Source organism: Physella acuta, unplaced genomic scaffold, assembly GCF_028476545.2.
Source record: "Physella acuta isolate Inbredline_101_S28 unplaced genomic scaffold, ASM2847654v3 ptg000489l, whole genome shotgun sequence".
In the NCBI taxonomy this organism is placed as follows: Eukaryota; Metazoa; Mollusca; class Gastropoda; family Physidae; genus Physella; species Physella acuta.
The window spans coordinates 422,960-448,936 of record NW_026732008.1 but is presented as its reverse complement, the minus strand read 5'-3'; the positions used below and the strand labels follow the sequence as shown (position 1 = coordinate 448,936).

Sequence of the window (25,977 nt, the reverse complement as noted above, 5' to 3'; positions counted from 1 at the left end):
GGTCTGTCTGCCGGTCTGCCGGTATGCCGGCCTACGGGTATATATGTAGGTATGCATGTAGGTATGTATGTAGGTATGTGTGTAGTTATGTATGTAGTTATGTATGTATGTATGTAGGTATGAATGTATGTATGTATGTAGGTATGTATATAGGTATGTATGTAGGTATGTATGTAGATATGCATGTAGGTATGCATGTACGTATGCATGCAGGTAGGTATTTATGTAGGTATGTAGCTATGCATGTAGCTAAGTATGTAGGTAGGTATGTAGGTAGGAATGTAGGTAGGTATGTAGGTAGGTATTTAGGTAGGTATGTAGGTAGGTAGATAGGTATGTAGGTAGGTTTTTAAGTAGGTAGGTAGGTAGGTAGGTAGGTAGGTAGGTAGGTAGGTAGGTAGGTAGGTAGGTAGGTAGGTAGGTAGGTAGGTAGGTAGGTAGGTAGGTAGGTAGGTAGGTAGGTAGGTAGGTAGGTAGGTAGGTAGGTAGGTAGGTAGGTAGGTAGGTAGGTAGGTAGGTAGGTAGGTAGGTAGGTAGGTAGGTAGGTAGGTAGGTAGGTAGGTAGGTAGGTAGGTAGGTAGGTAGGTAGGTAGGTAGGTAGGTAGGTAGGTAGGTAGGTAGGTAGGTAGGTAGGTAGGTAGGTAGGTAGGTAGGTAGGTAGGTAGGTAGGTAGGTAGGTAGGTAGGTAGGTAGGTAGGTAGGTAGGTAGGTAGGTAGGTAGGTAGGTAGGTAGGTAGGTAGGTAGGTAGGTAGGTAGGTAGGTAGGTAGGTAGGTAGGTAGGTAGGTAGGTAGGTAGGTAGGTAGGTAGGTAGGTAGGTAGGTAGGTAGGTAGGTAGGTAGGTAGGTAGGTAGGTAGGTAGGTAGGTAGGTAGGTAGGTAGGTAGGTAGGTAGGTAGGTAGGTAGGTAGGTAGGTAGGTAGGTAGGTAGGTAGGTAGGTAGGTAGGTAGGTAGGTAGGTAGGTAGGTAGGTAGGTAGGTAGGTAGGTAGGTAGGTAGGTAGGTAGGTAGGTAGGTAGGTAGGTAGGTAGGTAGGTAGGTAGGTAGGTAGGTAGGTAGGTAGGTAGGTAGGTAGGTAGGTAGGTAGGTAGGTAGGTAGGTAGGTAGGTAGGTAGGTAGGTAGGTAGGTAGGTAGGTAGGTAGGTAGGTAGGTAGGTAGGTAGGTAGGTAGGTAGGTAGGTAGGTAGGTAGGTAGGTAGGTAGGTAGGTAGGTAGGTAGGTAGGTAGGTAGGTAGGTAGGTAGGTAGGTAGGTAGGTAGGTAGGTAGGTAGTTCGGTTGGTCGGTATGTATTTATTGATAGTTTGATATTAATCTTCATGTCATTGGAAGTGTTTTTAGGCGAGTAAATAAACTAAATTATTTGTTTTCAATATTTAATGGAAACTATAGTATTGATAAAATGGTAACTTATGTGGTAAAAATTGTAATATTTGGTAATAAAATGGTAACATAATCTGTGTAGCCTTGGTTCTTGCTCCTTAGTATTTAGAGGAAGGTGCTGAGGATTTCCGGTGCTACAAGAGCAGACATGACTATGTCCTGCACTTAGAACATGAATTCACTCATTAAACTTGTCATGTTTGAAATTTGGCTACCAAGTTTTATGAAACAAGGTAGCTGTTAAGAGTGTATGGCAAAAAAGCTATGAATTTGTTATTTTTTAAAAACTTTTCTGTAAAGTTTCTACAAAAATCTAGAACAGTTTAAAAAAATATTTACCTATTTTCAACGTTGCGTGGTTATTCAATGTTACCACGTGACTAATACTTTGTAGTATACATGGTGATGTATATAGCAATCATTTTGTGCCTACACATTCCGTATCGATTTGTTAATGAATGAAGTACCCAAGGCGATAGAGGAAACTCTATAGGAAATGGTTTATTTGAATTTATAGAAGATATTTTTCGGCAATTAACCACACAAATTATAAGAGTGTTTTATTTTAATAAGTAGACTGGTGCATTATTTTCATAAATGTTTAAATTTGACTTCCAATGATTTCTACAACCCAAATATCTTGTGAATTTTAAATTGCAACCACCACAATTAACTACACACATTACGTATACTAATTTCTTAAGTTTGTCAGCAATACACTCTTGGATTTAAAAAAAATTAAAAACAATGCATGTACCACTGCAAAAACTTTTATTAAGTTATTTTTAACATATCTCACATTGTAAAGGTACCAAATGTGTTTAATGAAGGAAATGTAGCTACTGTTATTAGTATGTCTTACTAGATTGTATTACAACGGTTTTAACTGAGAACAATTTAGCAACTGTTATTAACTATAGTTAACTGGACTGAAATAGAACGGTTTAAAGGAAGGATTGTGTAGGACATGGATCTAGTAAGTTCACAAATATTTTTTGGACTTTAGTTACTGTGTTTTTTTGAACATCTATTAATAAAGATATACAAATAGTGTTTTGATCTTCTGTTCTTATCTCCTTGATATAGAAAGCAATGAAAAAAAGTAAAAGTACCCTTTCCTTTTTAATTGAATGGTCAATGGGGTAGATGAAAAAAAGTTCACCTGTTTCCAGTGGTGTAGCGACCCTTCCCAGTGCCCGGGGACAACATTTCAATTTGGCGCCCACACCCCCCACCCCCGGGGACAAACTTTCGATTCGGCGCCCCCACCCCCAATATAATTTTATATTTATAATGCAAAACTGCAGCTAAAATGAGCTTTTAATTTTTTTCAACCCATTTTGGCGCCCCCTAGGGTCGGCGCCCCCCCCCCCCCCCTTCGCTAAGCCTCTGCCTGTTTTTGTAGACTTGGTATATAAAGTAATGTATAGTCAGTACAGCAATATGCCCAGTCGCCTTTACTTTCCTTAACATGAGTTAGGTATAAATTAGGGCTCGGTGGAATCAGTGACGCCCTGTTGATACAAACCGTAGATTCTAACTCGATACTTTCTGACTAGCAATAGTACTTTCTACTACTTAAAAAGAAGCTCAAACTTGGCAACAATAACTTGATATAAAAATGTGTTCGAGTTTTATGCATAAGAGTGTGATAGAGAACAAGATTAAGCCTCACTAATCATAAATATATTTTTTCCCTGCCACAGATACTTGCACTGTCTTTAAATTATGAAAACAAATTGAAAAAAAAAAAACAAATAGCATCCATAAGTGTTGTGTTCTTTCCATAGCGTAAACTTGTGGCATATGACGTTATTGTTTATTGTGTTCTTGTCACAACTATAAACACTTTTCCGGTTGCAAAAATAAAAATATTTTTCTACATTTGAATATGCCTCTTTTTTTTTTTCAGATAAAATTGAGTTTATACATTTAAAACATCTAACATATTATTTTCAACAAACGTCAGCGTCAAGTTCTCCATATATCGCTGAAGATACTGATATCAAAGCCTGTGAAAATATGTTGCGAACAGAGAGAGAGAGAGAGAGAGAGAGAGAGAGAGAGAGAGAAGATGGGCTTTTATACATTAGGATAGAACACACACCTATCAATACGTTACCCATGCTAGGAACTATATTTTGAATAAGTGATATTCACACAGTTTTAGTCATTTGTCGAAAAAAAGTTGATATGTAATGGCACAATGGTTGCCTATCGCGTCTGATATTATCGCATGGTAGTGAACCAAGTGGTTCAACCCTATTAAAATCGCAACAACTAGTTTAAGACTAAAATTGTTTGCTTTAAATCCGCCTATTAGATCGTGATCTCCAAAATTGAGTTACCTGCCCTTAATACACTAGAGGTTGACGAAACCAGAAAACGGTGAACTGAAAAGAAATCACTCGTGATGGCCCTCTGAATAGGTTATTTTGTTGTCTCCCCTTTTTTAACAATCTATATATATAATTCTATTCTGGGATCAGTTAGAAAACAAGCTGCAACCGCCTCCTTGCAGTCCCCTCTCTTTCTCTCTATCACTATCACTACCACCCCCCACCCCACCCCAACATTGTCTGGTGAGCGGTGTTCACTCTAAATTTTTACAAAGCTAAATGTTTACAAATCGAAGAGCCGTACAGCCGGGTTTCTATTAGGGGCAGATAATTTAGTTCGATTTTAAACTTACAGGAGGTAACTAAGAAATAACTAAGAGGAGGCTGCATTCACGGGGGTGGGGTGTAGGGTCGGGGTTAGGGGAAAGTGGGGGGGGGGTTAGTGTTTTAAAGCAAATATTTTCAGTGGCAGCATTGGTACTGTCGAATTTACAAATTATGAATTACTGAAAAGTAGAAAATAAAACAACTAAATAGCGGCGTATGATACGCTGCGGGTAGGCTCGTTATTTAATATTTTAAAGAACAAATAATTAATTTTAATGTCTAGCTAAATTTATTAGAAATTAAATAATCTTGCAGTGTCATTATAGACCTACCACTGTGCTCAGTCAGACAATGGAACGTTGGTTAAATTAAGAAGACAAGATTTGCGGAACCACACACTCATACAAACATACTGAGCAAATTAAATAAAAGCCTTTAAAAAGAAGATGTTAATAAAAGTGAAACTGAAAAGGCGGATTAAAAAAACTGCCTGTATGTATTGATTTATTACATGAATCATGTTTTAAGTCATATGTTTATCTTCGTTTGTCTTCTCTTGTTAGTCTTGTTTCCTTTGCTAAACAAGTTACAAAAACTCTTCCTGTACCTGCTACTCATGATTAAATACACCATGCAGTTTAGGCTTGAGCTTAAAGTTTCACAAAATTTCATCATGGTATATAATGCAGTAATGAATTCCGTAGTTCCGTCCGCGTCTTTAGCGTTTGGTAAAAGAAAATATATAGATTTCGGAATTAGAAATACGCAGTACAAAGCAGAGCAGACTAATAAAGTTATCGTCATTTTTAGCTCTTTCATTGACACGTCATTTGTTTGCATTTGTTTGACCAGCTGTCTTTTTTTCCAAGTTGAAATGTTATTGATCTGAATAACGATGATGATGTTGAAAATAAAAATCACCAGTAACGAGAAGTAAATAATTCCGATTTCAAATGGCATGAAAAGTGCTGTGAATAACTTCCACGTTTCATCATCTCTTGTCAGTAAAGTCAAAATGGTACGATTTTTTTCGTTAGAAAAAACCTCGTCAAAGTAAAACGCAGACGAGAATGGGACCAAGTTGAAAACAGCCACAAGTAAGGGAAATGAAACGTTGACCGCAATAGAGACGTTTCGTGTTAATATCAGTTTAACTTTAAATGGAACTGTGACACTGAGGCAGCGTTCAAAAGAAATAAAAGCCGTAACAAGTCCACACACCAAGCTACAATAGTTCTGTGGCACGAATGAAGCCACGAATGTACACTGCTAACAACAATCGGGAAATTAGCTTCGACGACCCACGGACTAAACATAATATTAGCCATGGACATGGAAACCAGGGACAATGCATCTTCTATAGATAGTACTGTCAGTGAAATATTGATACAGTCTTTGAAGCCTTGCTTCTTGAACACAAGTATGTTAAAGATGTTGCCGAGTATTCCCAGTATGATAATGATCAGTGACACAACATCGCGAATGGCGTTAGCAAAGTCCATGAATAAACTTGTCATTATGAAACTATTGGTATTCAGTGTCCACTCTTAACTTTAAAAACTCTGGTTCTATACTGTTATGGTGTTATTCATAATTTAGTGCTTTTAAATGAACTTAAAATAAGCAAACAACAATCTTTTCTTTTGTCAAATATAATATAAATCTAGTGGGGCGCTTAAATGTGTTTATGATCTTACATGAAAAACGAACGCTCATATTATTAAATAAAAACAAAAAGTACATTTTTTTCTAGTTTCCCCCCTCCTCTACAACTTACAAATATATAATACAAAGTAATGATCTAAGTTTTAAAATATTAAAAGTAGCTTTTACTATCTCCATTCAGAACATTTATATTCGAATCGAAACCGTGCATGACTTAAACATGTTTTAAAGCCAGGCTGTTTGGATGCAATATTTCATTATAAAATTAACTCTTAATCTCATTGATCCGCACACTCTGTACGTCCGTGATAACCATAAACATGTGTGCACATCTGTCGTAAACACCATCTCCCTGACCGGTCGTCTGACAGCCCTACATTGTTATCTTACATCGATCGGCTAATTGAAAATTAAATTAGATTAGGAATCAAAGGTGTAGTGTTATAATCGGAATTAAACTGATAGGGGAAGCAAACTGAAATAGCAATGTGTAAAGATCGAGTTAAATATTTTACCACAGACCCACCCACCTACCGACAGATATCTATTTTTGGGTTAGACTTAGAATGCGTATGGTAATTTTTTTTTTTCATAGCAAATGTTTTAGCTCTCACTGGTGTATGAAAATCAACAAGAACAACTGTCCACATCTATTAAGGGAAACAATCACTTAACGTCATTCGCAGTAGTGTTGAAATGATGGGGAGTATTTGCTAGATATGCTAAGCTGCACACCTTTAATCATAAATTAGATCCGGCTGATTTATTGTTTTATAATTTTTTTTAAATGCGGTAGATCATCCTTAAAGTAATTTGATTGAACTTTGTGTTATGTATGTTATATTCAATTTTTTTCAGAAGCTCTAAATTATAAGCAATTTAAAATTAAGAATTTTCTGCTTTGCCTTTGCAAAACTTTAATTCTACCTCCCCAAGAATATTTCATCAAAAGAATAAGATTAGATAATTGCGGATATATTATGCGTAGCAATTCAAAATACTATATATTGGCCTTGTTAATCATTGTTCTTCTCTTGCGTTCATGCCCAAAGGCGACGTGTATCATAGCTTTCCAAAACAAATCTAATTATGTTAATTTGATATTGAAATCGTTGAAACAACCTCCGTCTCCCAATGAAAAATAATTCAGCATTTAATAACAAAATCAATTTTACACTATTACAGAAAATCTGTTTTTAGATTTTAGTTATGCTTCGCTTCAAACTAAACAACGCTTCATTGTTATACGTTACTCCACGTCTTATGAACGTAAAAGACATAGTAGCGTATAAAACATAATGAAAACAAATGAACTGATAGGTTTTCACAGTTATAGGCCTATTCAATAAATTTTAGAAGATTGTATTGAAAGCAACTTGTCTATGTCTTTAACGGTAAATTTTGTTAAAATTATTTTATTTTCTTTTTACTTTCTCATTTATACAGAGTATAGAAAAAGTATTGTAATCGTGAAAATAAAAATAGAGATTTTTGCAAGTGTCGACGATTTACATCTCCCTGAGTCGGAAAAACATAATTTTGCAATCTTGTCCGTATGTCTGTGTGTGTGTATGTGTGTGTGTGTGTATGTGTGTGTGTGTATGTATGTGTGGCTGTAAACACGATAACTTGATACCGTTACAGCTATGTTGATGAAATTTCATGTATAAGTATTATATTAATTTTGTAGATTCGTATCAACTTCTTAGCGATTTCCGATAACTTGAAGTAGAACTATTTCACTTTCAATTTTTCATAAGCCTATACGGTGAGTACTATTTCCGATAGATAAATGAAATTTCACATATAAGTTAAAGATATAATTTTCTGCCTTCTATCAAGTTTTTGAGTAATTTCCGTTGACCGGAAGTAGTAAGTTACGCTATCTCTGATTTCTAAAAACGCATGTAAATTTATAAAGTACTAATAATATTCCGCACTATTATGCACATTTTGTTTGGCGTTCACTTAGTGTGCAATTCTTTTTTCTACAAGATTCTATTCTATTTTAAAAAGTTTAAGTATTTTTAAATGGATTAAAAATATTGTCTATATCCCGAGTTGCCATCCCCCGTAGTGTTATATAAGAATATTCGAGAAAGTTTAGGGGAGATCCCTCTAGCATCGTTATATATAGTACTGAAAAAAAATGCCTGAAAGAAACAGTGACCACAGTACACTTTAAACTGTGAAGTTGCATGAGAAACCCGTCGATACTCTGTAAGCTAAGATCTGTTTATACATATTGGTCATTTTTTTGTCAAGTAATTGGCCTAGTCATGTGCTCACACTGGAGTTTAATTCTTCGGTAAGTACTGTGTAGGTTTAAATAGGCGGTCTGAGCTAGTTTAAATGATTGATAACACGTGTGAGAAATAAATAACACAGCCCGCATCTCTTTTAAAAATCGATCGCTTTAAAAAATGGGTGAGCACAGATGTTTAAATTATTTTTAAATGTGGCTAATCTCTACTTTACTGAGTGATAAATGAAGGCCATTGTTCTTATGCAAGTGGCAAATCTAGTCCGACTAGTATACTGACACAGCATTAAAGGCCAACGCCCCACCAAATGTGTACTGAAATAACCACTTTACGGTAAAGTGAACTAAATAAGACATCAGACCATTTCCAATATCAACATAGACACAGTCATTGTTCAACAGTCATTTTTCTCTTGTTGTCAGCTCCCCCCCCCCCCCCCATCCTAACCCTAAATGGTGTCACCGGGTGTGGTCCGCACCCCCCGGCTGGGACACCCTTATTAACACACTCTCGCTGTTTTGTCCCAGTTTATGACCTTATACTTTAAGACAACGACCAACAGTTGGAAAACACAGTTTCTCTAATGTAAAGTGAAACAAGAACATTGGCAATCAACATTCAATTTTACGTTATTCAAACAATTGAGTTTTATTTGGTTTTTCTTTACAATCTGACGATTCAACGATATATTTGGGATATTGATAGTGCACCGGACCTTTTTTCCTGATTGACTGTATTTTTTGGAATGCAATACCCTTTCAGTTCCCCAACTCTGTGAACAATAAGAATCGATTAGAGATCTCAGCAAGAAGACTGCAATATCAATATTTGTTTTAACTATATTTCTTAGCTTGCATTTCGTTGGCAATTTATAAAAAAATTCATTATTAACATGTTTAAAAACAACCTTACTTAAGCGTCTGTAACTATCAGCTTTAACTTACAAAATAATTATGATTAGATATTTTTTCTAAAGCATTTGCCCGATTCTTTCATTACACCCATTAATATCATAAAAATAATATTACATTCTAGTTAGATCACACAACAAATATGTAAAGAAACATGTATATAAAACGCATTTGTTGAGTTACATTTTAATATTTCAATACACAACTAAGTTTGTTTTTTTTTTGTTTTTTTTTTGGTAAAGCCAGTTAATTTCAGTATGAAAGAAATATTCTAATTTATTTAACCACTGTTTTTACTCAAAATAAATCATGTTTAAAAGAATAGCTTACCCACACTTGTAACCTTGACAGCAATTAAATGAACCATCATCACAGAAGGAATGGGAGCACCTGTATTGTATGAATAATCTATATATTTAATTCTCTAATGGGGACCATACGAGACACCACAACGTAAGGGCTTAGCCGTTCCTACCCCGCTCTCTAGGCATATAGCTACCACCCCCACCCACAGCTGTTGTTCACCCCGAATGTTTACAGTGTGACGGCTAAAAGGGGCAGATAATTTAGATTTGAAAAGATTTGAAACTAAGGAGAGGTAAGAAGTTCTGATCTTTTCATTGTCGTCTGTCAACTGTCGTCACAGACGGTTGCTTTTATGGGAGCGGGGTGGGGGACGGGGGACAGGGGGGGGGGGGGGGCGGGGGACGAATTCACAAATTATGAATTACTGAAAAGTAGAGAATAAAACAACTAAATAGCGGCCTATGCTTACGGCGCGAGCCAGCACGTACACAATAATTTATCAAAACCGTCGTTTAAAAAGAGCGCACATTTTTTAGTATAAAGATGGTAAAATTCTTACACTATAGCACAATTACAAATTGATTTATTTTAGCAACAACCCCACTATTTGAAAATGTTCCATTTTCATACCTAAAAATCCATAGGGCAGAGGAATTGTTTATATGTTTATGTTTCTTGACCCAGGCATATGAAATGAAGGTGTGGTCAGCACAATACCCAGGCGCCTTACTTTTTTATTAATTTCCCTAACGTGTGTCAGGTACCCTTCTGTGACCGGTGGATTAAACTACGGGTGGATTCTGGCCAGAGATTCGAACTCGAGACTAGCATACGCTCTATCATACAACCACATGGTTCCATTACTCAGGCTACTATTAAGCCTTTAAATTAAAGTTCCCTTTCAAACCTGACGGTCTATAGAGCAAGTGAAGTAGAGTTTTTGTGACCTCGGGATATAAAGAGATAGGCCCAGCCGCCTTTACTTTCCCTAACGTTAGTTAGGTACCCACCAGAGTTAGGTGGACTCAGGGACGGTCTACTGACTTGAACCCGGATTCGAAATCGAGACTTACGGGTGAGCAGTCCAGCTCTCTACCGCTAGACCATTCAATCTCCAATTAATTCTATACCCAGTGTATTCAGTGATTAGTCATGACTAGAAAAACCAAATATTCATAAACTAGCCTATTAATGTTAACAACTACGTTTATATATTTGTAAATATTGTTTTCAATAATTAAAACTGATTTTAATGCTACTTACATTCAATAAAACCGACCTTTAACAACTATCGTCTGAATTTTATCTTCTGTAGCTTAAGGTAAGCAATGGGCTGCAGCCACAACCCCCAGTAAGTCTCGAGTTAGAATCCGAGATCAGGTCAGTTGACCGTCCCTGAGTCCACCCAACTCTGATGGGTACCTGATTCACGTTAGGGAAAGTAAAGGCGTCTTGGCATAGTGCTGACCACACTATCTCATCATATGCCAAGGTCACAGAAACAAGTAAACTCTACCTCACTTGCTCCATAGACCTTCAGGTTCGGAAGGGGAACTTCTACAATCTCTTCATATGCCGAGGTCACAGAAACAAGTGAACTCTGCTTCACTTGCCCTATAGACCGTAAGGTTTGAAAAGGGAACTTTTACACCCCTCTACAAGACTCTGGGCGTTTCTCTTTAGTTGAGCCCAGGTATTGTTTATGGTTCTTTTTCAAAAGAAAAAGAAAAGAAAACACAAGCACATACTTGTCGGGACTACGTAAAATGCTCTTGCACAAAGCCCCAGTCAGTAGAATCAAAAAGATCAGTACCCTCATAGTTAGATAAAATGTCTGGAAAAAATGTCAATAAAACTCAGGCGTTTGGCATAGTTCTAAATTTATCTTTACTTGAATAATGATTATTTATTCCACAGAATATTTTTTTTTGTTTTCAAACATCTTAGTGAATTGTCCTCTTTACAAAGATTCGTGTATTAGCTTGTCAATGGTTTATAATCAAAATTTAAAACAAAAATTACACGTAAATTCAATTAATATGCTATCTCTACAAAAATATATTTAAATTTGTTTGTCATTCGTGTGTACAAAATATACCGAAAATATAATCGCAAGAAATAAAATAGAAATGGTGGTTTACATACTTTGGAAATGTAGTCAGGTTTCGATTATATGGTTCACGTTTGAACCAAGTGCAGCCTGCGCTTTAAGTTGAATTGATAGCGGTTAGGTGTTGGGGATAATGGTTTAATGCGGCTTAAGTTTTCCTTTGCTTGTCCAGTAGTGATCATAGGCGTCATCCTGTAATTATTTTATAGTTGTTTTTTGTATCTTAAATATTGTTTATTCTAATACGGAGTAGTGGAAATAGTCTTATTTATACCTAGAGAGTCAACATTATAACATTTTTCTTGTAAGAGCTTGGCACTTATTTCTGTTGTTTTTGAGAATTTGGCAGTCATAAATGATGTCACGCTATTGAAGACATCAACACATCCCCACTCCCTTTTGCCATCGTAACGCAACGGATCAAACGCTAAATCGACCATCCAAAAATGACATCATACCTTAACCTTAGCAATCTTTTTCTTACAACTAGTTATTTTAATTAACTGAAAATAAACTTACTAAATTTGCGATATTTTTATCGTTTATAAAATTTTAAAAAGCAACGTTAATTAACAGCAAAGTTGAGTGTTAAATATTTTTTTAAAATTTAATTTAAATTTATTTTATTACTATCCTGAATTACCCCACTTATAACACATGCGAACATAAGTTTTATTTTGAATTTGATGGTCTATTTCAGGGGTCTCCAAACTTTTCAGACCGAGGGCCGCATTAACTATCAATTTTAAGTTCGGGGGCCAGTTTCTTCCAGGCACGTCTTTGATTTTTCTGGGAAAAGTTCCTCAGCCATCACCGACAAACGGTTTTTCCTTGGACAAAAAGATGTCCGCGGGCCGGATGAGGGGACATCGCGGGCCGCATCCGGCCCCGCGGGCCGTAGTTTGGAGACCCCTGGTCTTTTTGTAAGTTAAAATATGTCTTGAGCAAACCCCTCTAGTGATGTCCGCCTTAACTTAAAGAACAGCCCGAAAATTAAATTAGTTCATTGTTATTGCAAGACTAATTTACTTGTGTAGTTTGTTCAATAGATTGAATTAAGAACCGTAGTAGATGTATTTGGATTTTCCAATTATGCACTTAAACAGACAGATAAAGTTTGAGATTTGTAATTCGACCTAGATTTTCTTACTCGAGTGTTAAGATATACATTTAGTGCATTAAAGTTAATTGAGTCACCCACCTTGTATATAAAACATTAAAAAAGCTCAATACTATAATCGGATATGCGTTTAAACAAACTTATTCCCTACTAACTCAGTACCGATGCGCATTCTCACATAGTAAGGTCACTCCAATATTTGATAGTAGTTTAGTGAAGCCCTAAAAAAAATGATCTTGGCATATATCAACATAGACAATTTAAAATATGTTTTGACTACATAAATTAGTATTCGTTTACACTCACAGATACACGCACACACATATGTATATAGGCCTATATATAGGTCTATATATTATATATATACATATAAATATATATATATATATATATATATATATATATATATATATATATATATATATAAATATAAATATAAATATATATATATATATATATATATATATATATATATATATATATATATATATATATATATATATATACTGTTTTTAATTTTAAAAAAATGTTAAGCTCAATTTGATTATAAATGCTCTAGCAAGCTAAGCCCTATGGATTTATTATTCAATTAGGGAGGATTCCATTAACGTTATATATAAGCTCTAATGATGGCGGGCCCATGAGATATGCACAATACAGTTAGATTGAAGATTGTATAAATGACACTGGTTAGGTTATGTAGTACTCGACTATATTCTATAACTTGCAAGCCCCTAGTCCTAGTTTTATTTAGTGTTAGGATTATACTTGTCCAATTAAAATGACAGTGGATATATGATTTTCCTGGGACTATGTTAAAGAAATGAGTAATTTACCTAGGGATTAATGTTGGGAAGAGGTGAATGACCGAACCGAATAATGTCCTGCTACTCGTACATGTATAGTAGGACTTACATGTACACATTTCAGTAAATTTGATTTTTAGAAACATTTTTGCTTGACTCTTAAAATATATGCTGTATTAAAATTGCAGAATCATCATTGTCACTTTAAAGATGTGACTTATGTATGTCTAAAAGTATTTTTTTTAAAAGAACTATTTTGTTTCACTCCATAAGTCTGGGCGATACTGTCCCCTTTAACAAGCTCGGTGTTAGAACATGTGTAGAGAGGCGGGTGGTATCGATTCAGGATTTACCAGGACAGGTGAAGTAGCAGGACTGAAAATATTTTCAGGTGTGTTTTACAATTTTTATATGCTTTCTTAACTACGATAACTGAAACGGGATCCAGCTTCAATTTGGGACCCAAAATATGCAAATATCTTTACAAAGTTGTGGACAAAAAGTATGTAGTTCTAAGTCAGTGGTTCTAAAAAAAAATTGTAGGTACCACGCCATACCCGTTTTATATGCGCATTCCTTCGAAATAGTTCTATTATCCACTTTGACAAAACCCGATCATGAATTATTTGGGACAGGTGTGTTTCGACCTTCTAACTGACATCGATTAGTTCGAACTAATCTAATAAGAAGTATACAATTATATTATATAACACACCATTACGGCTAAACATGTAATTTAAATTCCCATTTGACCAAAGTTATTGCATTGAAAATAAACGAAAACTACATGCGACTAAGCGAAAGAAAAACAGACGATAAGCAATATTAGGCGAACACTACACTAATGTTTATAACATCATACTATGGCAAAATCATGACTTTAAAGGCTATATGGAAATCATTTAATGTAAATGTTGTTTTTCAGGCTTCTCTCTCGTAAGTGTTAGGGAGGGGTAGGTGAAGTTCCCTTAGCTGTACGATCAATGTCCTTTCCACCCCTTCCCTCCTCTGGACAAAATAGAACAAACAATAAATGTGTCTAGATCTAGACTTAATGTAAATTCTACAACTAGAATCTATTTCGGGCCTTAATTATTTTATATAAATCTGTGTTTAGCTTCAATGATCATCTAATTCGAGAATGCATGGGATTTATCTATCTAGGTTCTAGATCTAGATATAGTAGGATTACTCGTTGACTTGGAGGCGTGGTCGGTTGCTAACAACAATATGGCGTCCGGACCGGACGCATGACTTCCGACCATTTTTAGGCCAAACTCCAGAGACCTTCTTAGAATTACTATTAAAAATGGTTATGACGAGCAAAATGGCAGGTTTTCGCGTTATATACACATGCTATAGGTGGCCAGGGCTAGATATGCCAGAAAAGCATTTTAAAATTTGCTTTGGAGAATGAAGGCTAAATTTTAAAGTCGGTGTCATTAAAATTAATAGAACTTTTAAAAGGTCACATGTGACTTCAGTATAAGAATGGATAGTGTGGTCAGACCCATGCTCAGCCGAAATCGGTGTTTTTAAAAAATAAAAAACGTCTTTTTGAATGTGGGGTCTGGTTATTTTGTGATGATAAGTCACAGATGTGATGTCATTTATGGATAACCCCCGAAACCCACAGTAATCCAAGGGATAACGGGTAAGTCTAGTAACAATTAAGAACGACGAAGAAATTGAAGTCAAAATTGAAGTGTGTGTGTGTGTCTGTCTGTCTGTGTGTAAACACGATAACTTGAGTACCGTTACAGCTAGGTTGATGAAATTTCATATATAAGTATCTTATTAAAATCGTAGATCCGTATACACTTTTGAGCGATTTCCAATAACCAGAAGTGGTACTTTTTCTACGTTGAATTTTTCAAAAGCCTATAATTTGAGTTCTATTTCAGATAGATAAATGCAATTTCACATGTAAGTAAAAGATCTAATTCTCTACCGTCTGTCAAATTTTGAGTAATTTCCGTTGACAGGAAGTACTAATTTAGGCTTTTTCCGATTTCTCAAAAACTGCATGTAAATTTATAAAGTACTAATAATATTGCGCACTATTATGCACATTTAATTTGGCGTTCACTTGGTGTGCAATTCTTTTTTCTACGAGATTTTATTCTATTTTAAAAAAAGTTTAAGTATTTTAAATGTATTAAAAATCATGTCTATATCCAGAGTTCCCATCCCCTGTTGTTTTATATAAGAAAAATCGAGAAAGTTTAGGGGAGATCACTCCCGGTTTATTTTTTTGCACGATTACAAGACTTTCTCTATACTTCGTATATACGAGAAAGTAAAAAATGGAAAGTTTACAATCTTTACACATTTACTAAAAAAACACAATTAGATGTATATAGGTGACTTGCCAAGTGTCTAAAGGTCAGAATTTAATTTAATTCTAAGCTGCTACAAATCTACATAACATATGGCGGACCACGTAGATAAAGCTTAACGTTGCAGGGTAATCTGACAACAAATAGGTAGGTTAATATGTCATTGTCGATAAATTCATTTAGTTACAAACAATTAAGTTTTACTACCCCACCATGTGATTATTTGGCGCGAAAATGTTTGTATTTGATTTTTGGTTATTAGAGGCGACGTTAGGGAGCATCAATAGGGAGGCGGGGTTGGAGAAGTAACTTTAAAATCTAATTTTTGCTGAATGTAATATTTAAATATAGTAGCGATTAAGAAAATATACCGCTAAAATAGCAATAGATACTGATTTATTTGTTTTGTTTTAGCCAACAGGCTATAGGGCGCATAACATTTAGACACCTAATATTAAGTTGTTGGAGGAAGTCCACCACTTCAACCCACCCCCTCCGAAATTTTACAATAGACACTTGCTAGATTGCCCAAATTTCGTTTCCTCTGAAATAAAGTTAATCGACTGTAATAACGAAAAACAAATATAAAAAAAAACTTTATAGCCTCACCCTTTAAATACACTGCAAACAAGAAAAAACTAACCGTTTTTATTAACTGCATTGGTCGCTCATGAGATTTATTATTTTTTGTATACATATTTTAGCAACCAAAGTTTTTATAAAAGAAAGCAAATTAGTTTTATTTTCTTATTTTTAGTGCATCTAAAAGAATGTTGATCTAAAGTTTTTTTTAATATTTTTATATTTACATATTTTTATATTTTCTACATTTTAGTGGTCCCTAAGTCGACACGACTAAAACAGTTTTTTTAAGGCACCATCATGCTAACTACGCTTAGTATCAAATAGCTTAAAAACTTCCAGTAAAAGTCTACTACTTCGACCCGGCTCTATGAGTGTAAACAATAGGCGGTAACCACAGCTCAACAGACTGGTTGGGTGATAGCTTCTAGTCAGTTCTCTCACCTTCTATTGTCAAACATAGTCATCGATTGAGTGATCACTGGCATTGTTATGTCCCGTTTGTTTCGAAATTGTGTAATTAATTTTAAATGACCACTTTAAAATCTAATTAAATTAAAAAAAAAATATTCATACATTACCATCAATATTATAATTGGTATTGGTATTAGAATTGGTATTGTATGATATTGGTATTGGTAATAGTATTGGTATTAGTATTAGAATTGGTATTGTATGATATTGGTATTGGTAATAGTATTGGTATTGGTATTAGAATTGGTATTGTATGATATTGGTATTGGTAATAGTATTGGTATTGGTATTAGAATTGGTATTGTATGATATTGGTATTGGTAATAGTATTGGTGTCATTGTCGGTGTTGGTATTATCATTGCCAGTGCCAGTGCCAGTGTCAGTGCTAGTGCTAGTGCTAGTGCTAGTGCTAGTGCTAGTGCTAGTGCTAGTGCTAGTGCTAGCGCTACTGCTACTGCTACTGCTACTGCTACTGCTACTGCTACTGCTACTGCTACTGCTACTGCTACTGCTACTGCTACTGCTACTGCTACTGCTACTGCTACTGCTACTGCTACTGCTACTGCTACTGCTACTGCTACTGCTACTGCTACTGCTACTGCTACTGCTACTGCTACTGCTACTGCTACTGCTACTGCTACTGCTACTGCTACTACTACTACTACTGCTACTGCCATAGCCATTGCCATAGCCATTGCCATAGCCATTGCCATTGCCATTGCCATTGCCATTGCCATTGCCATTGCCATTGCCATTGCCATTGCCATTGCCATTGCCATTGCCATTGCCATTGCCATTGCGATTGCCATTGCCATCGCCATCGCCATCGCCATCGCCATTGCCATTGCCATTGCCATTGCCATTACCATTGCCATTGCCATTGCCATTGCCTTTGCCTTTGCCATTGCCAGTGCCAGTGCCAGTGCCAGTGCCAGTGCCAGTGCCAGTGCCATTGCCAGTGCTAGTGCTAGTGCTTATGCTTGTGCTATTGATATTGCTTTTGCTTTTGCTATTGGCTGTCTAATGTTCAGCATAATTACATTATGTTTTAATAATGTCCAGTTTAAATACATGTAACTATCATAAGATTTGAAAGAGGCCAAAAACAATACTTGTATTTAGAAAGACACGTTGTATTTACTCTAATAGTCAATATGCTACACCCAGAAAGACACGTTGTTATTATCATAACAGTCAATATTCTACGATCAGAAAGACACGTTGTAATTTACCTAGCAACTAATTAGCTACAATAAAAAGACACGTTGTAATTACCCTGGGTTAGTATAATGAGACAAAATCATCAAGCTCCATCATCTCAATATCTCAATATCTCGACAACATGTCCAGAAACTTCATCTCCCGTCCACCTCAATGTCCTTGATATTTTAGTGCTAAAGGCGCGCAGATACCGACGTCATGGATAGACTGTGTCGTCTGATCTGGTTGGCTTACCTCGCACATGTGGCTGCAGATCCTAATGATGCCAAACCGTGTATGGTAATGCATGACGGCTGTATAGGTGTTTCTTGTATGTAACTCATTAACAGCGCATTTCATTCGTTGTTTTCATTGTTGGGCAGCTACAGCTTAGGCGGTACCGACTAGGTACGCACTAGATTTTTTAAATATGTTTAGTTGATGAAAAAAACATTTTCTACATTTCTTAACGAGATGTAGCCTACATCCGATACTGTAGCACATTCAATTTTAACGAGCTGCGATACTGGGGTATAAGGCTACTAAGTACCTAGTGGTTGCAGTCAACCTTCTTACAGGCTGCCGACAACTTCGTCATTGGTTTCTGAAAATCTACCAAACTCTAGTCGTTTGTCTACCAGTTTGTTTGTGTAAGCACTGCATGTAAATCCCAACGTTATTGCTTTGTGTGATTTGGCTCCAGTCCCATTTTCATCTTGAACTCTTCAAAATTCAATGCATAAAAGCTTTTCTGAGCTAATTTCTAGTTTTTTTGCACTTTGAGTTAATTCAGCAATTAGCTCCCCCCCCCCCATATTGTATAGCACATGAAATACCGAAGCCATGCTGTTGATGCTTGAGTGCATGTCTTTGTTCCAGACAACAGCAATTAATGTCCGGGGAGACAGTGGTGTACGCATTGAAGCTCACAATGACAGCCGCGCCCAGATAAAAACATCGAACACATACCCGACGTACGTATTACACAAAGCGACTAATTGGCAATCTTTTAAACACATCTGATGAGACCAACGCCTTTACTATCATAGCTTTACTATAATTAAGGTTAATTTTTTGCACATTTAAAAAGTTTAGTGACATGGAATTTGAAATTTTGTAAAACATGTATATAGAAATTTAAAAAACCTACCTCAGGTTAGAAGTTATGTTTCAGTTCAAGACCAGTTTATCGAACGGTATACTTCTGTATGGTAAGGTGGAAGATAGGAAAGAGGAGATGATTGCCTTCTATCTTAAGAATGGTTTACTTAACTACAAGATCTTCTGTCCAAAAATGGACGCTGAAATATATGTTCCAGCTAGAGAACATAAACAGAGATTGAATGACAGCATATGGCACACAATATTCTACAGGGTTAGTAGTGTTTGTCCGTATGAGGGAAACATGGGGACAATGAGAAACAGTAACACATGTGAACACTATAAACGTGTTTATACTCAAATACTCACTTAGACTATATATCACAATCGTAAACAGTTATAGATGGGACGTCATGGCCTAGCGGTAGAGAGCTAGACTGTTAACCAGACAGTCTCAAGCTCGAATCCGAGTTCAAATCAGTCCAACGTCCCTAACTGGTACCTAACTTACATTAGGGAAACGAAGGCGGCTTTGCATAGTGCTGAACACACTATCCCTTCATATGCTTCAACATGAAATGATGAGGAAACAGTTATAAGTGTACAGATGTTTTACAGATGTTTTACAGATGTTTTACAGACGTTTTACAGATGTTTTACAGATGTTTTACAGATGTAAGCCTCAACAAACCGGTCTCTAACGCTGCAGATTAATGCCTCATACAGAACCAAGACTCCGACGTTCATTGTCTCTATATTGATATATATATATATATATATATATATATATATATATATATATATATATATATATATATATATATATATATATATATATATATATATATATATATATGACCTGCAGAAACTTTGCAACTGTAGGAATTTTAAAGCTGTTCTAGCCTTAAAGTAATATCCAAAGCAGAAAAACATAAACGAAAAAAATCTGGTAGCGAGAAGCATAATTTGTAGACAGACATCGCCAAAACGGCTGACACTTGAAAACAGAAACAAGGGGCAGACACTACGAAGAATTCAGTGAAATAAAAACAACTAGAATATCCGAAATAGCTTCAGACATATGTATGTGTATCTCTTACCAGCAACAATGGCAGCAAACGATAAATACATAAAAAAGCCACGTCATTTTCTTGATCAAAATACGTCATACTACAATAACATTGTCATAATAATACAGAATAATACACTCATACAATTGCTGAAATATGTGTTGCTTTATATTTTTATTTGAAGGCTCAACAAGAGCAAAGTTTTTTGAACATTTATCTAGACATATAGCGGTCGGTTGTTCGCATCTAGCAACGATATAATAGGGAGTGCACTCCCTCAATGATGTTAACCACACCTCGCAACTACAGGTACCTAACTCTAGTTTATATGTTTAGTGCGGTTACACCAAGATTTAGGGACGGAATGGCCCAGGGTAGAGAGCTACTGCTAACATGTAAGATTACCTAACTCACGTTCTGGAAAGTAAAGGCGGCTGGGCATAGTGCTGACCACACCATCCCTTCATAAGTCGAGGTCTCAGAAACACGTGAACTCAACTTTATACGAGGATTTTAGACATGTATTGATACAAAGTTTATAAAATGATACTTTGTTAGGACTTGGCCGGCCAGTTTAAGGATGTATAAGATAGGTAAACATACCCAGGCTCTTAAGATCTAACGTTAACCAGGTGTTGTGTTTTATTGTAGGACCTGGTAGGCCAGTTTAAATGTCAGCGGGTGAATGGATTATTTTGTATTATTTTATTTGGTGCGAATCTGCGAGTGTATGGTCCAATGGGGAGCGGCCACGGGGTCCCCCTTCCGTCCGAAGCGGTCAGTATATAAATTGACCGCTCGGATGATTTTCTTACTTTTGACCCGAGGCAAGATATAGATAGGGTCTGTTTCTGCGTGGGCGCGTGGCGCACCTCACGCGTGAAGGTATTTGTTTTATTTTACTTTTATATAAGTGATTTGCATGAATGCGACTGCCGATGTTTCTCGTTTTCTTTCATTTTCGTCTAAAACGAGATAGTGAGCATCGGCATGTCTGGTATGCACGTGGTGTGTTATTTTGAAAGATTTAAAATGTATTTTTGTATTTTCTAAACCCTTTGGTTGTGTTTTCGGACCACGTGGTTTAGGTAAGTGTGTTAAGGAATGTTTCCTAAACTGGTGCGAATGCCTGTGTGCATTTACTTGTTTTACTTTATTATGATGTGTTGTTATTGTGGGTTCCCCACGATGACTAGGATTGGCTTAGTCAATAGTCAGTTGTTTTAGGCAGTAATTAGATTAGTATATTTTAGTTGCCTCGAGTTTTAGGTTGTTTAAAATTAATGTGTGTGCTGTTTCGTGCAACGTCATGTTGACTATCACTTGCTTGGTGTCTGCCTTCTTTGGGGCTCTAGCGGAGTGTGTTAACTTCAATGTTAGCAATATGGATGTTGTATAGGTAGACCAATGGCTTCGTGCTGCTCCTTGTGTAGGAAAGATTGGTTCTACAATGAATTTGTTTTACACGTTATTTTTAAGTTGCTAGTTCTTGGTTTGACAGTGGTTAGTTGTGCTTCTGACAATTGCTTTTAGGATTGTAATAGTAGGGATTAGTTTTACTCGAGGCTTTAGGTATCTTAAGCAGAAGTTATTAGTATTTATTCATATGTATATATTGATGTACATATTTCCATGCATTTTTCTTATGTTTTCCTTTTCTTTTTCTCTTCCCCCCCTTCCAGTGAGGTTGCTTGGGCAACTTGGCTGGGTGTTTTGTTGGTGTAAAAAGTTTGTTTTGTTTGGTTTTGTTCGGTTTTGTTTTGTCTGTTTTTTTGTCAGTAGTTTTTATCTATTCTTTTTTTTGTGATTTTTCATTGGTTCCATATTTTTGGTAAATAAATTTGATTAATTGTTAAAGATTTTTTTGTTTTTATTATTTAGACTAAGGTTAGGTTATTAACCAGTCTGGGTTTAGCCGGGCTTGCACTGACCGGACGGTAGTTATTTAGATAAGCCTAGAAGGATAGATTTTATGTATCCCCCCCCCAGCAGGGCTTACATAAAGGATGTATAAAGAGGCTATCAATGAACACGCCTATGAAAACACCGCTGAAATATTACTTTGTGTCGGGTTTCTGAACTGTCACGTGTCAACAGTCGTCAATAAACTCGTGTACCGGTTCTCCACTGTTGTGTCACTCGTTTTGATTATTAAATAATTAAAATGATGTTATTTATGTATAAACATGTACAGTTGTTATACAGAAAGTAGGTCACGGCCTTTCCATTGATATGAAACACATTAAACTTCAACGCAGCCTAATAGTATCTTTCTATGTGGAAAAATTGCTATTTTTACCAAAAAAGTAAACAAATGACGCTGTACAATCTACTTTGAACCCAGTTTTTCATAAATAAATAATGCTTTTAAGGTCACATCAATGTCATTTTTAGATTCAACGTTGGTTATTCGGTATAGATCAAGTAAAAGTGGGAAATCGATGATTTGGTGGATTTACGAAGAAAAGTTCTCCCGCCATACCCTTAAGTAAAATCATATACAGTAGGTATACAACTATAAGGAGAAACGTGGGACGCTATAGCATACATTGAAACAATGTTGGCAATTTTTATGTTGTAAAGTTGACATCTGTCTAGTCGTAGAATTTTGTTCTACCTCATCCTTAATAATTATAATGAACGCGTACATGCAAGATTTTTAATCTGGGATGTAATGTAGACACACTCTCATCCCTACAACTATGATAAAATAAAAATTATTTTGTAGTTGAACACGCAAAATAAATTAATTCTGATCTACTTAGATCACCGTTATGCACCACGGGGAAGCGAGCTCAGTAATATAAACTAATAAATTATGACAGCCAATATAAGGCTTATGTGGATTGATGCAGTTTTAATTAACGGTTTAATTGCTTCGCAAATTCATCTCACTTTATAGACATTTCTGTCTGAGAGAATAGCTCCGCCTTAGTAAAGCGTAGTCACATGTCAATCATACATGTCGTGGTTAAGACCTACATGCAATAGGTACCTGGCAATCTTGTAACTCGCAGTTATGCAGTGGAAAATTAAACTACTTGAACCAATACCTTACGCGAATACCTTTACAATATGAAGATATTTCAACTGTGGGTGGGTGATTGGGCGGGTGGGTGGGCGGATGGACGGATGGACGGATGGACGGATGGACGGATGGACGGATGGACGGATGGATGGATGGATGGATGGATGGATGGATGGATGGATGGATGGATGGATGGATGGATGGATGGATGGATGGATGGATGGATGGATGGATGGATGGATGGATGGATGGATGGATGGATGGATGGATGGGTGGATGGATGGATGGATGGATGGATGGATGGATGAATGGATGGACGGACGGATGGATGGATGGATGGATGGATTGATGGATGGATGGACAGCAAAACTATTATTATAGGCAAGATAAATGGCCCGTTGAGGGAGAGATACAACGGGATCTAGGTTGATAGTCTCTTTTTTCTCTTAACCAAAACCAAAACCAAAAACACCACATTAACTTCAAATTGAACCGGAAATTAGAAATGACATTGAAAACGAAATTGCATCCAGAATCGGCATGTTAATTAGATTTAAATTGATCTACACGTAGTTACTGCACATTGATACTAAATATAGTCATAGCCATACCCCTAAACAATGCACCTAAAGTAAATAATTACAAAAGTCGCATTAAGAGTTTCTTTCAGGCGACACACACCCCAAAGCACGTTTACCGTCCCATTAAACAAAATATAATAATATACTTTATTCAACAAAATTTAATTATAATTTATAACTTAGTCCACCCCACACCCGAAAATGTCAAGTACCCCCTCCCCTCTGCGGAGGAAAAGTCTGAAAGAAACAATGGTCGGATTTGTAAATACAAACTAAAGATAGAGCTTACGTCTGTAATATTGAACCGTTTTCTACTTGTGGCTGAAACTTGAAAATAATATATTTGCTATATAAATTATATTTCATTGGGGGGGGGGGGGGGTTAGACGCTCTACGAAATGCACGAAAGAAATTCGTCACGCTAACCACGTTTAAGATTTAGACACATGAATTAGGTGGTAATACCGATATTTTTTACGAGAAAAATGGCCCGTTGAGGAAGGATACAACGGGCGCTAGGTTGATAGTGCTGTCTATTTTCTCGGTACTTTAATTTATACAAAATATAGTCATAGGCATATCCCTAAACCATGCACCTAATCTCATTCATGACAAAAGTTGCATTTAGAGTTTCTTTCAGGCAACTCTACTTGGGAGGAGGGGGATTCGCCCCCCTCCCCCCCCCCCCTACACACACACACTCCAAAACATGTCTACCGTCCCATTCAATGAAATATAATTATATACTTTTTCCAGTGTCCGCACCCTCCCAGAAAATTCAACCCTCGCCCCCGAAAATTTCAAGTACCCCCACCCCTCTCCGGGGAGGATAAAGTCTGAAAGAAACACTGGTCGCATTTGTAGATCATACAAACTAAAGGAAGAATCTGGGCGGGGCTTCGCCCCTACCGGAAGAGATGCTTGAAAAAAAAATGCACGCTAAACACTTTTTAGATTAGATTTAGAGGAAAAAGTCTGAAAGAAACACTGGTGTCGCGCTTAGCCACTACCCGAAGAATTGCATTAAAGAAATTGCAGGAAAAACACTTTTTAGATTAGACACATTAATTAGGCAGTAATTTTATTATAGAGCATCGATGAAGAAATTTCTTTTGAGTTGGGGAAGGGGGCTCAGACGTTCTTACGCGGGGATGGGGCTTCGCCCCTACCCGAAGAATTGTATGCAAGAAACTCTTCACACAAACCACTTAGATTAGACAAAATTGCCTTTTTATTCAATGTTTACTCGAGAATCAATGACGTCATATTACTGTGTGCACTCTCCGGCTTGATATTATTTTCTACTATATGACGTCATACTTCGTTTCCGTCTGACTGTGCATGTTTTTAATTTGCTAGTGTTTTCTCTAGGGGGGGGGGGAGGGAGAGAGGGGTTGGATTAGACGATTTACGAGGGTGGGGGAGGGGGAGAGGGGAGGGATTAGACGTTCTACGGGCGGGGGGGGGGGGAGAGGGGGGGGATTAGACGATCTACGGGCTGGGGGGGAGGGAGAGAGGGGAGAGATTAGACGATCTACGGGCGGGGGGGGGAGGGGAGGGAGAGAGGGGTGGGATTAGACGATCTACGGGCGGGGGGAGAGAGGGATGGGATTAGACGATCTACGGGCGGGAGGGGGGGAGGGAGAGAGGGGTGGGATTAGACGATCTACGGGCGGGGGGGAGAGGGGAGAGATTAGACGATCTACGGGCGGGGGGGGGGAGGGAGAGAGGGGTGGGATTAGACGATCTACGGGCGGGGGGGGGAGGGAGAGAGGGGAGGGATTAGACGATCTACGGGCGGGGGGGGGAAGGGTTTAGATGTTCTACCGGGGAGGAGGGATTAGACATTCTACCGGGGGGCGGGAGGGGGGTGGGGCTTTGCCCCTACCAGAAGAGAAGCTCTACACGCAAACCACTTAGATTAGACAAAATTTCCTTTTTATTCAATGTTTACTCGAGAATCAATGACGTCATATTACTGTGTGCACTCTCCGGCTTGAGATTATTTTCTACTCTATGCTAAATGTGACGACGTCATACTTCGTTTTTCGAATTACTATGCATGGTTTTAATTTGCTTGTGTTTTCTCTAGAGCGTTCTTGTCAGATAGACAGACAGAGCGTTCTTGTCCGATAGATAGATACACAGACAGCGAAACTATTAGTATTAACGAGAAAAATGGCCCGTTGAGGAAGGATACAACGGGCGCTAGGCTGATAGTGCTGTCTCTTTTCTCTAATCTAGAACCACCCCACCCCCCCCCCCCACACACACCCCACCCCCCACCCCCCCCCCCCCAAAAAAAATATGTCTACCGTCCCATTCAACGAAATATAATTATATACTTTTTCCAGTGTCCGCCCCCTCCCCTAAA

The 25,977-nt window shown here is 37.0% G+C and overlaps 1 long non-coding RNA gene across 1 annotated transcript; it reads right to left on the bottom strand.

Moving 5' to 3' along the window:
* Positions 1-8,602: 8,602 nt before the first annotated feature.
* Positions 8,603-11,468, bottom strand: LOC131944381 (uncharacterized). Its single transcript, XR_009387016.1, has 4 exons — positions 11,337-11,468; positions 10,940-11,025; positions 9,216-9,275; positions 8,603-8,746 (listed from the first exon to the last, which is right to left on the bottom strand). It is a non-coding gene; the product is annotated as an uncharacterized LOC131944381 (long non-coding RNA).
* Between the last annotated feature and the right edge of the window lie 14,509 nt (positions 11,469-25,977).